Genomic DNA, 13,064 nt, shown 5'->3' with positions numbered 1-13,064 from the left:
TAGCTTGGGACCTCTGGCCCACCTGAGAGATTGCTTCTCTCTCCATGCAGTGCTGCCATGGTTGCATTGTGCAGAGATGTTTAAGCCAACCTTGCTTTATGTTTAAGCTTTCCTTGCTCTAGCAGAAAGGGGGATTCTAGCAGAGTGTCTGCTAGAATGACACCTAGATTTGGGAATTCACTCCCTTTCCCTTTTTGAAATATTCCAAATTTGTTACCTTCTGGGCATACTGCAAGCCCCATCTGTTGGGAGAGTGTTTGGGAAGGAGTCAGTTGGAGGTGTGGATTTTTATTGGAGGTATTGAGGTAGGGAATTTCAGTTCTGTGGCTTGGCAGTTTCTGTGGAGAGAAGCACAGAAGACTCTGGCCTAGGGTCTGTGACATGACTGCAAAGAAACACGGGCCAGTTTAGGGCTGAGCTCCATCCTTCAGCTCTGTGACCTGCTTGTGTGCGGCAAAGGCTTTCTAGGTAAACTTTGTTTCATTGATAGAGTTGACCTGTGCTGATACGGGATTTTAAAACACTTATGACAAGTATTTACAAAAATCCAGTCAGCACCTAAAAATGTGCATTTTGGATCCAATCCAGCAAACATACATGGGAGTAACTCTGCTCTCATAAGTAGCCCTATTAAAGTCAGTTGAGCTACTCTCAGATGTAAAGTTACACGTGTGTCTGTAGGACCAGGCCCTGGATTAGGTTAATTGTGGCAGCAGGGAGAGATCTTAGGAGGAGATGAAGTTTAAACTTTAAAAAAATGCATAAATTGTGGGTATAGCAGAGTTAAGGGCAGACTCACAGTCCGTGTTATGGAGTGATGCTAAGAGGCCATATCTCAGTCTGCAAATGCCTAGCAGAAAATTTCCCTATCAGATGGGAGCTCATCTGTATTAATCCAGGGGCTGTGACACTGACTTCCAGGGCTTTGCTGTAGCAATGCTGTGCAAGTTCAGGGTCCATTAAAGACCCCAACTAGTTGTGAGATTCAAAGTTGCTGACATCAAGGCTGGGGTGAACCTGAGAATCAGGAAGCCTGGTCTGGCTCCCTGACTTACTCCTCCCACTCCTCAGTAGCTTTGTTTCCACTTAGCCAAGCCTCTGACACCCACACATCTACGACAGTGAGACGGCCTCTTAAGTACACAGATAAATAAGAGTTGGCTAAGTTGGATAAAAATCTGGTGTTTTTGATTAGCTCATATGCTGTGCTCCGTATGTGGGTATGTTTGTAAGTAGGAAGAGGAGATGTTGAAACAGTTGTAGATGAAATAAAGAGATCAGATCCTCAGCCAGTGTATATCTGCATAGCCTCATTAACTTCAGTGGAGCTACGTTGATTTACACCAGTGGCTCTCAAACTTCTGTACTGGTGACCCCTTTCACACAGCAAGCCTGAGTACAACCCCCCCCCTTATAAATTAAAAACACTTTTTAATATATTTAACACCATTATAAATGCTGGAGGCAAAGTGGGGTTTGGGGTGGATGTTGATAGCTCGCGACCCCTCATGTAATAATCTTGTGACCCCCTGAGGGGTCCCGATCCCCAGTTTGAGAACCCCTGATTTACAGCATTGTTTAGTAACTGACAGATTAATATCTTGTAAGGTCCCTTTAAAGCTTCATAGAAAAATCTTTTTACAGAAGAATATACTGTAAGTCATATAAAAATTGGCTAAAAATTACTTTCATATCAGCCTTGTCAGCATCTTTTTGTGGCCTGCACACTTTGTGTCTTGAGGCTCCCAAAGGTTTGTAAAGGGATACTGTCAAGTCAAATGTGGCCCAAAATTTAGGCTATGTTAAACAAGCTGTTACAAAACCTAAGGCTAGTAAAAATGTTCCCATTTAAAAAATAGAAAGCAATATCCCACCTTCAGAGTTCGCTACATTAGTGTTCCAGTACTTGAGAATCTGAAATCAAAATGTACTGTAATTGATGAAATTCCATTAATTTCCATTGTCATAGCTAAGAGAAATGCAAGAAACAAGTAAATCAAATTAAAAACATAATGCCAGCTTTTACTTCTGTGGGGTTATATTTACTCCTCAAGTAGTCCCACTGATTTCAGTGTGTTTAGTCACTGAGTATGGTGTTAGGCCTCCTGCAGACACTGCCACATAGGCTTAACTTTACTGTTGTGAGGAGCTCCATTGAGTAGTAAAGTTAAGCATGTGAGTAATTGTTTGTAGGATCAGTGACATACTTAGTGGATAAAGGGGAGCAAAATCTGGCCCTAAGATCAGGATGGAATTGATTTAAATCACTAATCAGGAAGACTCGATTTAATCATGGTTTTCTACATAAAAATGCATTCTTGTTGGTTGTTATAACCTTAATACATATTCTTCACAACTCAGAGATAGATGTAGGTTTCATTTTTAGAAGATACACACTATACATTTTTAAACAGTGATTTATTTTGAAAACTTTTCAGATTAGTTTTATAGCTATATCAGAAAATGAATGGTGGTTTGGTTATTTCATTTACCAAAGGTAATTGAAGCAGATAGTTCACCTCTCAATGACTTCATAAATATCTCCAGTTCGACAGGTTAATCATTAATATTTGGACAACTTTCTTGCCATGCTGTATTAGGAGGAGAACATCACCAGACAGACATTTAAATTGTTTTATTTAACTAAAACAACAATATTAAGTATTCAGGATTTTTTTTCAACAGCAAACATATAATATTTTAACAAAACAAACATATGTCCCTCGCTTCTCACATTTATCTCCAGACTTCTTCTCCTTGTCCAGATCTGTTCCGCCCCCAATAATTTTCTATTCATTGAATTTATTGAAACTTTGCGCTTTTAGAGAGAGGTAAGGGATTGACTCTGTGTACGCAAATTTTCAGAGGAACAATAGGGTTGAGGTCTGTTATTTCTCACCTCTCTCTATTATTTATTTATTTATTTAAAAACATTTTTGCTCTTAACAAACATGTTACCTCTGGAGACAAAAATCCACAGTTTGAGATGTGCAAAACTAAGCGTTTCTGATGGTATCTTCTAGATTGAGATTGAGATAGAAAGATTAACCTAAATAATCTATACAGAAACCACTGGAACCCCGTAAAATAGGGTCCCTAATCCATGAACTACTGGAACTCATTTACAAAACTTTTCTTAAACATTACTTGAATATATTGTCTCATACTATAGAATTAAAATTTATAATCTTATTCCATGATGAGATATCTTTGAGCTATAATGTATCTTAATTAAAACTATCTTTAGATGGGTTTTTTGCTCAAAAAGCATTTTATGAAAAAAATCAGATTTAAATTTAAAAAAATCCGATTTTTAATATTTTTTTAAATCATTGATTTTTATCCACCCTGCCTCAGATACTAACAAATAAGGTGGATTTTTATTTTTCTCATTTTTAATAATCTATGACAGTGTTGGGCAACCTGATCCCCATCAGGGTAATCCGTTGGCGGGCCACGAGACAGTATTTACATTAACCATCTGCAGGCATGGCCACCTGCAGCTCCCAGTAGCTGCGGTTCATCGTTCCATGCCAATAGGAGGTGTGAGAATCAGCGGCCAGCAAGTCCCTGCGTCCCGCACCTCTTCCCCCAGCTCCTATTGGCTGGGAACAGCTAACCGCAGCCACTGAGAGCTGCGGGCGGCTGTGCCTGTGGACGGTCAATGTAAACACTGTCTTGTGGCCCACCAGTGGATTGCCCTGACAGGCTGCAGGTTGCCCATCACTGATCTAAGATGACGTGAATGGTGTAGGTAAAGAAATGTTATCTTACTCTATATCAGGGGTTCTCAAACTGGGGGTTGGGACCCCTTCGGGGTCGTGAGGTTATTACATGGGGAGTCGCGAGTTGTCAGCCTCCTTCCCAAACCACGCTTTGCATCCAGGATTTATTATGGTGTTAAAGATGTACAAACTTTCTTTATATTGGGGGGGGGGGGGGGAACGCACTCAGAGACTTGTTGTGTGAAAGGGGTTACCAGCAGAAAAGTTTGAGAACCACTGCACTATATGATTCTTAAATTGACAGTGTTCCTTTAGGCATTTGTATAGACTAGATGCAAACTGAAAGGCTTAATTTAAAATGATAAAGAATTATGTGAATGTACTATGTCCAAAGGCTGACTTGCTTGCCAGAGTCTGAGGGTGGGGCAGAATAAAAACATGTCTTAATTATAGAGTGTCTCTGTCTATTTTCACAGCTGCACCATTTGTGAAATATGCAATAGACATCAAAATTCCACTGTGCATGGTTTGTATGTGCTGCACCTGCCATTCCCACAATCTTAGTGCTAATTGGGGATAGGTGCATGCATGGGGCCAGGGTGTGCACTCAGACACACAAGCAATGTAGGAGGACTACATGAGGTTTAATTTTGTGTCAGTGTATACAGAACACAAGATTACCTTCTGTCTCCTTTCTTTATCATAGATAATTGTAGCAGCATGGGGAAGAGATTTATACTGTGCTCATTTGAAGCTGACCAAGCAATTTATAAGAGATGAAATATGGATTTATTTCTGGAGAGAAGAATGTGCTCCTGCTAAACTGCCATTAATTGCTTTATTATTTAAGGCACAAATTATAGTCAGCAATTATTTAATCTTTTAAAAAAAAATTTCCCAGCTGATGTAATTTACCATAGACAGATTTTTCTGTCAGAAAGAGAATGATATACCTGCTAAGGAAATAAATTAACTGAAACCAGCTGATCTTTTGATTCTGTCTATATTGACAAATATAAAAAAATTAAACAGGATTTGCTTAAATAAAAGAAAGTCAAAGGGGCTAGGTTGGAGCATTGCTTAGAAACTATTGCTATGTTCTTTTGTGTTACTCAGTAAATAGCATCTGTCACTTTTATATTGCAGTAGCACCCAAATGCCCCAATCATGATCAGGGCCCCATTGTGCTGAGTCGTGTAAAACCCAAGTGAAGACAAGTCCTTAACTGGAAGAGCTTACAATTTAATGATGACAGACAGATCCACTGGCTGGGGAGCCAGTAATTTCAGGATCCAGTTCAAAATTCTGCTTCTCAATCCTGCTTTTATTTTTAAAACCCTTTATAGGCTTGATGTAAGCTCCTTCTTGATCATGGTCTCTGTCTTCTGGGCTCTTCTCCTTCCACTTGTCTTATATCAGTCTCTTTACTGTATCTTCTCAATCTCATCATCTTCTCTTCTGCAGTTTCCATTGTTCCATGTAACATTCCTGTATGTTTCTGCCCCTGGGGTTCTCTGTCACATTCAAATGTCATCTTAAACTATATCTTTTCTCCCTCACCTGTGAGTCTTTATTTTCCTGTTTCTGTGTTATTAGCCTAACAACTGCCTGCTTTAATTTGTTCACCTGAAAGGGCCAAACTTAAATTGATGCCTGAAAAATATGCCCTTGCACATACCACACTTGATAATGCAAGAATAATTATTCATTTTGTGTGTACCAAAACATCAGGTATGTGGGTGCAGCTTTGCTGTTAACTCAGAGCTGAATTAAGAAAATTTGGGGCCCCTTGTAGCCCAACCCCCCTACTGATTGTCTTGCCCCTCCTTGAGGTGGTGGCACATTTCAGGGTTAAGATGAATAAGATGTCACATGCCTCTTGGAATTATTTCTGACATTGATTATGTTCACCTCACGTTTTCAAGAATTTTTTTGTCCACAAGGGCTAGAAAAATATATTTGTAAATGGAAGCTAAAATTCAGATCTCATCACGTTACTCCAAGAGCCTATGTTGCGTATGCTTTAATCCAGCCCTTTGAAATTGCCCTTACACTACTCTGACTATACCAGGGATCAGCAACCTTTGGCCAGGGTCGGCTCTAGCAATTTTGCTGCCCCAAGCACGGCGGCACGCCGCGGGGGACGCTCTGCCGCTTGCCGGTCCCGCGGCTCCGGTGGACCTCCCACAGGCGTTTCTGTGGACGGTCAGCTGGTCCCACGGCTCTGGTGGACCTGCCGCAGGCATTTCTGCGGGAGGTCCACTGGAGCCGCGGGACCAGCGGACCATCCGGAGCCACACCTGTGGCAGCTCCACCAGAGCCGCCTTCCGCCCTTCCAGCAACTGGCAGAGTGCCCCCCATGGCATGCCGCCCCAAGCACGCGCTTGGTGCGCTGTGGCCTGGAGCCGGCCCTGCCTTTGGCACACGGTCTGTCAGCAGATTTTCCTTGACAGGCCACGTGCCAAAGGTCCCTCGGCCCGTGCTGCTTCCCGCAGCCCCCATTGGCCTGGAACGGTGAACCGCAGCCAGTGGGAGCTGCGATCAGCTGAACCTGCAGACGCTGCAGATAAACAAACTGTCCTGACCCACCAGCGGATTTCCCTGACGGGCCGTATGCCAAAGGTTGCCGATCCCAGGGCTATACTATAAACATATACAGATCATTAACTTGAACAATAACTTGAAAAGCATTTTGGGCAATAGTTTGTATTAGGGACACTCCTTGTATGTTAGGTATATTACAATAGAGGCCTATATATGCATACTATTTGGCCATCATCCATTTGTTGGTAACAGTGTATGAACTGAGGTAAACAAGTTGTTCTGGATTCTAGTTGCATTCCAAGGGATAGGGCTAAGAATACAACATCTTACTTTATTTTTAGTTTTCTATAGGTGTATTTCATTCCGATTTGAAAGAGCTGTATTTCTTGTATTTTTCTGAATACACACAGATAGAAATGGTCTTGAGAATAGGAACTTGACAATTGGGCCATTGTTCCTTGCTCATTCTTAGGTCTGCATGATGATGATGTCAGTTGGTATCCATAGCCCTAGTAAGATTGTTGAATAACTGGTGACCTCGTGTCAGTTATGTTTCTATTGTTGGAGAAAAGAAGAGCTTTTAGTAGACTGTTTGTTGTATATTTATGTGGGTGGTTTCTGGTAGGGGTCAAGCTTTGAAGAGAAAATCTGTAAAAATGAGATTGTTCGGAAGCAGAGAGAGAGTAGATGGGGTAAGCTACACATGAAAGTGAGGGAGACGTCTGTGAAGGAAACTGCATGAAAATGAGGAACATCTGAAAAAGACATGGGAGGCTGAAAGAAATAGTTTCAAAGATCATCAAACTTTTAAAAAGAAAATCCATGCAACACCATGGGTTTCTTGCCTGCCCTGTTTTACTTCATTCATTGTTGTCTGGGTTGTTTTTTCTCCTTCCCTCTCCTTATTTCAGAACATGACCTTCTAAAATGAGTCCGTGTAGCTTGAGAGTACTTTCCCAAAAATCTACTCTCTGTATGTGTCTTGCAACACACATGCACTCTTCCTTTTGGCTGAACTCCCAGTCCAAAAATACGCCCCCTCCATGCAGCTTTAGGCTGTGTTGGCAAGTGAAGAGTTTATTTTGATGTGGTATCATTTCTATCATTTTGTATATTTCAGTTATTGCAGTTTATCTATTTTTAACCTGTTAGGGATCTAACTTCCTCAGTCTCTTGTCATAACCTAAATCTTTGGAATCTAGTTTGCTGGCATTGCTCTGTTCCTGTGCATTGCACCCTTTCAGGAAGGATTATTATTCTTGCTTGATATGATAATTCAGTCAGCCTACCTAGGAATGACATGACCTCCTTTGACTTGTATTACTTCAGAAATACCATTTAAACAGCACCATATTTTTGATGCGACCACCACACTTACACACTGGTGTGGAGAGTTTACTGTGTTTGTGTAATAAAGCCCGTATCTGTTTCCCTGCAGCACCTTTTCTATTTAAAAGAAATTCCTCATTTTATTCTGTTCTCCAAGTTCCATTATTTGCCTCTTTCCCCCCACAATATAGACTAAGATCTGTTCTAATCCTGTGTGATGATTATATACATCCCTATGTTGTGTGTTGGAAAAGTGAAGCTTGGTTCTGGCAGACCCTTTATATTTTTGTCATGATGCACTCTAGACAGCAGCACTCACACCAGTATTGAAGTACATGCTATCTTGTCACTATTCTTGATTTCAGTCTCCTGTCTTGCATTCATGTCTGGGAAAGCTGGGGCCCTGCTTGTCTGGGGCACCAAGAAAGGAAACCCTTCTAAATTGTAGATTGTGTGCTCCAATCTACAATTGTATACATAAAGAAAGAGTGTGTGCACATGTTGGGAGGGGGGATGGCTCAGAGGAAGAGAAAACAAAGGAACATGGGAATTGCTATACTGGGTCAGACGCATGGTCCATCTAGTCACAGTATACTAGTGGTCCCCAAACTATGGGGCAGGCCCCCCTAAGGGGGTGTATGGGAACATTCAGGAGAAGGGGGTACACAGTAGGGCCTGGGCCAGCCACCATGTGGGGGCATAGACAGAATGCCACACTTCTAGCCCTTCTCTGGCACCAGACCAGCTCCTCTCCCATCCTGGTTCAATCCTCAGTCCTGTTCTGCCTCCAGGCCCAGCTCCACTCTGCCTCCAGCTCCACCCCCAGACCAGCTCCACTGCCAGTCCCCATAGAGTGTAGGTAGGGAGTGGAATGCTTCCAGCTCCACTCCACCCTGTCCTCAGACCAGCTCCTCCCCCAGTCCCGTTCAACCCCCAGGCCAGCCCAGCTCCACTCTACCCGCTGCTCTACCTTCATTCCCTCGCCACCCACAGACCGGCTTTGCTTCTAGCCCCAATTCCTCCCCCATCCCCAGTTCTGCTCCAGCTCCACCTTCAGCCCAAGCGCCAATGCTGAGGAAGCCTTGGTTGTGCTGTAATGGAGGGTGGGGTATGGAAAGGTTCCAGCAATGGTAAGGGGTGGAAAGGGGTGGAAAAGTTTGTGCACCACTGTAGTATGCTATCTATTCAAGGCCAGCTCTAGATGCTTCAGTGAAAGGTGCAAGAACCCCACAGTTGGCAAGTGTGGTATAGTCAAATCTAGCTAGTAACTGTTAGCTATTTCTAAAATTTACTTAAAATAGTTTTTCCACACACTGCAGTGTAGCAGATTTAAATTCAGTATATCTAGATCTTCCAGGGCTAGAAACTGATGCTATTAGAAAGGAGACTTCCTGGCTTTCTACTATATAAAGCTCTACGGTAGTTAGTTTCCATAGTATAAAACTCCTTTTTTCAAGCTTCAAAGGGCCATAAAACATTGAACCTAAAGCCTGTCATTGTCCCTGGACTGAATGTTGCCCCTCTTGAGTTTTAGAACATGTGTAGATTTTGGAGAAGAGAGGAACATATCTCTTAGTTAATTTATTATCATTAGGATCCTAGAAATTTGTTTCCCACAGAAAAATGCGGAATTTGTGTTTTTACAGAGAAACTTTAGTTTTTACATTTTGTGAAAAAATAATCATATTAACTACATTTTACTGGAAGTACCAGTGTCACTTACATAATGTGCGCAACCTCCCACTCTTGTGGTTGACTTTTGAATGTGCTTTACATTTATAGCTTATCTGATCTGGCTGGGGCCAGATTGGATAATCAGGAGGATTGACAAAAAGCTTTCTATCCCTTATTTTAGAATAGGAGTAGGGGGCTCGGGTGGACAGCCTCTCTGCTGTCAGCCGCGGGCAGCTGGTGGTTCAGTTAATATGGAGAGCTGGATAATGGAGGCTCGGTTAAATGGGGTTCTACTGTACATCAATAAAACATTGTGTTCCACCGATACCTATATGTTTTGGGGCTAGGGAAACTAAAGTTCAGCGTTTCATTTTAATTGTGGAAAAAACTAGTACAGGGGTCAGCAACCTCCGGCACGCAGCTTGCCAGGGTAAGCACCCTGGCGGGTTGGGCCAGTTTGTTTATCTGCCGCATCATCAGGTTCAGCTGATCGCGGCTCCCACTGGCCGCGGTTTGCTGTTCCAGGCCAATGGGGGCGACGGGAAGCTGCGACCAGCACATCCCTCAGCCCGCGCTGCTTCCCACAGCCCCATTGACCTGGAGTGGCGAACCGCGGCCAGTGGGAGCCGCGATTGGCTGAACCTGCCGACGCAGCAGGTAAACAAACTGGCTCAGCCCACCAGGTACTTACCCTGGCAAGCCGCGTGCCAGAGGTTGCTGACCCCTGCTGTAGTGCATAGAAGCCAGCCAGGTTAAGTTCCCATTGTGCAATGTTCGATATGAAACAATGATGACTGCCATAAGGAGCTTACAGGCCAATTTATGTGTTTCAAATGGCAATTGTCAGGAGCTACTCAGAATTTTAGAATGTTGGACTAAAGAGTGGGAGATGGACTGATGAGAAGAGTGAACGCAAGGCAGCAAAGTGTGCAGTTATATAAATACCACCACCACTGCTGCCACCTGTGGGGGGTGAATCAGTAGATACAAACACAAACCTCCTATTTGATGTTGACATTCATCTACTATATTGCAAAGCTAAACAAAAAATTACATTTTCCAGGCATGGCTGACCACCTCACCTGCACTCTGCTCACTAATCAGTCTCTGCCAATACTACTCCTGATAGCTATCATTCTGACAACAAATTAATCGAAAACCTTTTAGAGAAATTTCCTCTCTTCTCCTCAAAATATGGAATCCCTCTGCTCCACCCTTCCCACAAGCATGTGGACACACTCTCCTACCAGTATCTTATAGCTAAGGAAAGATAATATTTAGCCTTGGATCAGGATTTAAGCTCTGATAATTAAGTACTGCAATCAGGAGCCTTGTGCAATTAGAAGGGAAAGTATCTTAGCTTTTAAGTGAGACATAGGGCTTGTCTACATCACAAAGTTGCAGCGCTGGTGAGGGGGTTACAGCGCTGCAACTTAGGAGGTGTACACATCTGCAGGGCATCACCAGCGCTGCAACTCCCTGTTTGCAGCGCTGGCCGTACTCCCGTTTTGTCTCAGGTGTAGAGGATCCAGCGCTGGTGATCCAGCGCTGGTAATCAAGTGTAGACACTTACCAGCGCTTTTCTTGACCTCCGTGGAATAAGTAGGTATCCCAGCATACCTGAGGAAGCCTCTGGTAATCAAGCAGGTCTCCTTCCCCGGTTTGCTCTCGCGTTCCCCGAACCCCCGAGCAAGCAGGTCTCCTTCCCTGCGGTTTGCAGAGGGGTTCGGGGAACGCGAGAGCAAACCGCGGCGAAGCTGGTCTCCTTCCCCGGTTTGCTCTCGCGTTCCCCGAATCCCCGAGCAAGCAGGTCTCCTTCCCTGCGGTTTGCAGGGGGGTTCGGGGAACGCGCCGAATCCCTGAGCAAGCAGGTCTCCTTCCCTGCGGTTTGCAGGGGGGTTCGGGGAACGCGAAAGCAAACCGCGGCGAAGCTGGTCTCTTTTCCCGGTTTGCTCTCGCGTTCCCCGAACCCCCCTTGAAGCCGCCCAACAGCGCTGCAGTGTGGCCACATCTAACACCACTTGCAGCGCTGGTTGCTGTAAGTGTGGCCACTCTGCAGCGCTGGCCCTATACAGCTGTACTAATACAGCTGTAACAACCAGCGCTGCAAAATTGTAGATGTAGACATACCCATAAGCAGAGTCAACACTTGGTCCTAGCCCTTGAGGGTATTAAGGAAGTGGACTTTGAAATTGAGATACGATTTACAGAAAAGCTGTTTTAAGTAACTTTTAGAGATTGTACCATTTTTACAACTTATCATTTTTATGTTGCTTTGAGGCATGTGTGCAGTTGGACCTCCTGCATTATAGATGGAAGGTCAGGAAAAGAGTAATAATTAAATTATGGAAAATGCTCTAAAATATTCTTTAAAAAAGAAGTCTGAAATGTTGCATATGCATAATATGTGTTGGTATGATATGGTGTCACGGTTTTATTGGCATTCTTTCAAATGACTTGCATACTTCATTTATGGATTTGCTGCTTATGAGTGGTATGGTCACCTAAAACTCATACCATTAAAGTCTTTATATACCACAGTACATCATCAGATGATATCCGAGTAAGAATATGTACTATCTGAATCTGAATTCTTCCCATGTCATCAGATGTTGCTTAGGGCATGAACAAGACTCTGCCATCCCTGTCTATCCTGCACTGCTTTTTCTATGTCTTTTAAATCGCATAAACTTTCCTTCTCTGAGTAGAGTTTCGTACAGGGACTCTTTCAGTTGGCCCTTTTTGAATATTCCTCTAGGTGCCCAATGGCACAGCTGCCATGGCAGATGCTCTGGCATCATTCTGGACACATGTCCCAGACATTTATATTTTCTTTTCTGGGTAAGCGAAGGTAAAGGGTTGTTGAAGTCTGACAAATCACAGCATTTTTTATAAATCCAAAATTTGGGTGCAACATGCAGGGAAACTTCATTGGTGTTAGAGTGCCTCTTCAGCTGAAGAATACTGCTGGGATTTGTTGAGATTTCACAGTAGTGAATCCCAAAAATGTTTGGTTGCTGAGAGGCTTAGAAATGATTAAGACAGGAATGAGGGTAAGAGGATTAAATGGCTTGTTTAATAGTTTTGAGCCTCTGATTTAAGTGCATAAATATTTTCCTTTTCCCCCTACATCTTTCTATTATTTTTTTGTTTGTGACATATGTTTTATGGGAAAAGAGTATAAAAATTGTTAAAAGAAATTTACAGGAGGAAATTTTCCATTTGTGGCATAATGGGCTCTTCAGAAATAAGAAACTAATTATTACCAATAATTACAGGTTGTTTGGTCAACTTCTTCTGTATATAGCAGTGGCATTTGCACACTTTTAATAAGTTTTCTCTTGAGGCAACACTGAGGGTTTGACATGGACCTATGATAATCACACCCTTACCTCCTAATATGGGAGTGCAGCAACCCTTTGGAATTGAAACTGCTGAGTTTACATAGTGTAGCTCCCTCAGGTCCAGGAACAAGCAAACGATGTACACAGTGATAATGTGATCTTCTGCTTGGTTGTACTATACATTTGTTTTGGGGTAGTGCCTGGAGACCTCAAGTGTGACTGGGGCCTTGGAGTGCTAGGCACTGTACAAATACATAGAAACAGTCCCTGCCTCCAAGATCTTGCAATCAAAAGAGTGGGAGAAAAGGAATATGATCTCCATTTTAGAGATGGGGAACTGAGATGCAGCGTTTAGGTGCTTTGCCCAAGGTCAAAGCAGGAGTCCCTAGCATGGCTAGGAATTGGACCCTGATCTCTTGAGTCCCAGGCCAGAGCCTTACCCACAGAA

The 13,064-nt window shown here is 43.1% G+C and overlaps 1 protein-coding gene across 6 annotated transcripts in view; it reads left to right on the top strand.

The window, feature by feature from the left end:
• The window catches only part of BACH2 (BTB domain and CNC homolog 2), a 265,247-nt gene that overhangs the window by 99,719 nt on the left and 152,464 nt on the right, over window positions 1–13,064 (top strand). The window lies entirely within an intron of this gene.

This window comes from Gopherus evgoodei, chromosome 3 (genome assembly GCF_007399415.2).
Source record: "Gopherus evgoodei ecotype Sinaloan lineage chromosome 3, rGopEvg1_v1.p, whole genome shotgun sequence".
Lineage (NCBI taxonomy): Eukaryota > Metazoa > Chordata > Testudines > Testudinidae > Gopherus > Gopherus evgoodei.
Note: the sequence above shows the minus strand (reverse complement) of the source record. Positions and strands in the feature narration are given on the sequence as shown.